This window comes from Medicago truncatula, chromosome 7 (assembly GCF_003473485.1).
Source record: "Medicago truncatula cultivar Jemalong A17 chromosome 7, MtrunA17r5.0-ANR, whole genome shotgun sequence".
NCBI classification, from domain to species: Eukaryota; Viridiplantae; Streptophyta; class Magnoliopsida; order Fabales; family Fabaceae; genus Medicago; species Medicago truncatula.
In genome coordinates this window covers 17,424,431-17,428,338 of record NC_053048.1, presented here as the reverse complement: position 1 = coordinate 17,428,338, position 3,908 = coordinate 17,424,431, and positions in this window count along the sequence as shown.

The window sequence follows — 3,908 nt, the reverse complement described above, 5'->3', positions numbered from 1 at the left end:
TAGAAGGGAGAAGAGCATAGAGAGGGCTGCGATTTCTTCATAACCAGGTAAGGGTGAGACTAATAACTCAGTATTGTTAATTGAATGTGATTCTGATGATTAGTTAACAAGAATTAGGAGTGATTTGGAGAAAACGAAAACTAGGTCAAAACCTTAGAATCGATGATCAAACGATGAGAATTGGTTTAATTGATGTAGAAAGTGTTCCTAGACCTTAGATAATGTTTAGGACGAACTTTGGGATCAAAAACAAGCTTAGAACCATGTGAAACGTCGAGTTTTTGTAAATTTAGGAAGTCTGGCCGTAGCGACATTCATCGCTCGCCACGGCGAGCTATGAATCTCGCCTCGCGAGTGATGATCATTCATCGCTCGCCTCGCAAACCCTGTTTCCTCGCCTCGCGAGTTGTGCAATGCAGCTCGCCATAGCGAGCGACCTTACTCGCCATAGCGAGTTAAGGCAGAGTGCATATTAGATTTTGTGTTTCGACCTTTTTAGTTGGACCTTGAATGCCTTAGTGTGCCTGAACATACCTAGTAATGATTAGGAATGAATGTAGGGCAAGATTAGACCCAGAACAACTTTAGTTTGGGAATTGTTTAGTACTCGCCATGGCAAGCAGGAACCCTCGCCTCGCGAGCATCTCCAGCCTTGAGTGTTGTTAGTGTTCGTGCGATTTGTGTCGCACATTTTGATCAAGAGCGAACCCCCTTATGATAATAAGACCTAATGATGACGTTAAATGCAGTCTGTAAGCTGTTTAAGATATGTTGATATTGATTGAGTATGATTAAGGTATTGTATATTTATGTAAGATATGGAAGTTTAATTATGAAATAATTGATGTGCTATTGATATAATGATATCATCCTGTTATGTGACTTGATTATGCTGTTGCTGTTATTTAACTAAGTGCATTGTATGTATTTATATATGATGAAATGATGACGTTTAGCTCCAAGTTGTTGGATGCATGTTGATATGTTGATTACGATGTTTTGTTCATAAGAGTCCATGCATAGCATCTCATTGAGCTTAGTCCTCACCACGTTTATTAGGAGCTTTGTCCTCCACACGATTAAAGTATATTAATACTTATGATGACGATTGGTACCACATGCATATAAGGAGTCTAAGAGCATTGTCACATTGTCATGTCCATAATGCTATGTTGTTGATGACGGTTGAATAAGTGAATACGTGATATTGTTGAATATATGAATACGTGATACTTGTTATTTGAATATGCAAAGTTATCCAAGAATGATTACGATGTTAATGTTAATTATGATCCGAATTACTTTGATTAGCATTATTTTGTTATGAAATCTCACCCCTTCTGCTTGAAAATGTTGCCCTTCGTATGGGTAACTTGCAGGTGATCGTGCTTAGTGTGCAGTTGCTTCTGTGAGTGGCCTTGCCTCACTGTGTCGTCTAGGTCGCTCTGATACGTAACGGGATGGGGTTTATGTTTATGCATGCTTCGTTCTCTTACGTGACTAATATGTTATTCTTATAATGTTATGGATTATGATTATGAACTTTTGATGGGGCCTGCGTGCCCAAACGTTTTATGAATTATGATTATGATTTTCCGCTGCAATGTTTAAGATATTGGTTAAATTATTATTTAATTGTTTTGGATTATGTTTATGTGATATCCCGTTGTTTATGATGCTTACTCTGATAAATGTTTTTAAGAATTTTTATGTTGGGAAAACGGGGTGTTACAATTGGTATCAGAGCAGGTTGGTCCGTCCGGTCAACTAGAAGAGTCGTGTCGAGTCTTAGTAATATTTATATTACTATCTTAGGTTGTTGTTGCTACTTTTGTAGAATCTCGGAAATGGCTGGAAGAAACGATGATGCGTTAGCTGCTGCTCTACAAGCTGTTGCCCAAGCTGTGGGACAACAACCTAACGCAAATGCTGGTGCGAACGCGGAAGCTAGGATGTTGGAGACGTTCATGAAGAAGAACCCTCCGACTTTCAAAGGACGTTATGACCCTGATGGAGCCCAGACGTGGCTTAAGGAGATTGAGAGGATTTTCCGAGTTATGCAGTGCACTGAAGATCAGAAGGTGCGGTTTGGTACTCATCAGCTAGCCGAGGAAGCTGATGACTGGTGGGTTGCTCTTCTGCCTACCATTGGGCAGGAGGGAGCTGTTGTGACTTGGGCTGTTTTCAGGAGAGAGTTCCTGAGAAGATACTTTCCGCAAGATGTTCGCGGGAAGAAGGAGATCGAGTTCCTTGAATTGAAGCAAGGAAACATGTCTGTGACAGAGTATGCTGCCAAGTTCGTGGAGCTGTCGAAGTTCTGCCCGCACTATACTGCTGAGAATGCTGAGTTCTCGAGATGCATCAAGTTCGAGAACGGTTTGAGGCCCGACATTAAGAGGGCGATTGGATACCAACAGCTGAGAGTTTTTCAGGATTTGGTTAATAGCTGCAGGATGTATGAAGAGGATACGAAGGCTCACTACAAGGTAGTGAATGAAAGGAAGGGCAAGGGACAGCAGAGTCGTCCTAACCCGTACAGTGCCCCCGCTGACAAAGGTAAACAGAAGATGGTCGATGTTAGGCGGCCTAAGAAGAAGGATGCTGCAGAGATTGTGTGTTTCAATTGTGGTGAGAAAGGCCACAAAAGCAACGTCTACCCTGAGGAAATCAAGAAGTGTGTCCGGTGTGGCAAGAAAGGTCATGTTGTAGCTGATTGCAATCGTACAGACATTGTGTGCTTTAATTGCAATGGAGAGGGTCACATTAGTTCACAGTGTACTCAGCCTAAGAGGGCGCCGACTACTGGTAGGGTCTTTGCTTTGACTGGGACTCAGACAGAGAATGAGGATCGTTTGATCAGAGGTACTTGCTATATTAATAATACTCCTTTAGTTGCTATTATTGATACTGGTGCTACGCATTGTTTTATTGCTTTCGATTGTGTTTCTGCTTTGGGTCTTGATTTGTCTGATATGAATGGAGAGATGGTTGTCGAAACTCCAGCTAAGGGTTTGGTGACTACTTCTCTCGTATGTTTGAAATGTCCTTTGTCTATGTTTGGTCGTGATTTTGAAATTGATTTAGTTTGTCTACCTTTGAGTGGTATGGATGTGATTTTGGGTATGAACTGGTTAGAGTACAACCACGTTCTTATTAATTGTTTTAGCAAGTCAGTACATTTCTCTTCCGTCGAAGAGGAAAGTGGTGCAGAGTTTTTATCTACTAAGCAGTTGAAGCAACTGGAACGCGACGGTATCTTGATGTTTTCGTTAATGGCTACCTTATCTATTGAGAATCAAGCAGTGATTGACAGGTTACCGGTGGTGTGTGAATTTCCTGAGGTTTTTCCAGATGAGATTCCTGATGTGCCTCCAGAGAGAGAAGTTGAGTTTTCTATTGATCTTGTTCCTGGAACGAAGCCGGTCTCGATGGCACCTTATCGTATGTCTGCTTCTGAGTTATCTGAGTTGAAGAAATAGTTGGAAGACTTGCTTGAGAAGAAGTTTGTTAGACCGAGTGTTTCACCTTGGGGAGCGCCGGTTTTATTAGTAAAGAAGAAAGATGGTAGTATGAGGCTATGTATTGATTATCGACAGTTGAACAAGGTAACTATCAAGAATAGGTATCCACTTCCGAGAATTGATGATTTGATGGATCAGCTAGTGGGTGCACGAGTTTTCAGCAAGATTGATTTGAGGTCAGGTTATCACCAGATTAAAGTAAAGGATGAGGATATGCAGAAGACAGCTTTCAGAACGCGTTATGGTCACTATGAATATAAAGTTATGCCTTTCGGTGTGACCAACGCACCTGGAGTGTTTATGGAGTATATGAATCGCATCTTCCATGCATTTTTGGATCGGTTTGTGATTGTGTTTATCGACGATATTTTGATTTACTCCAAGACT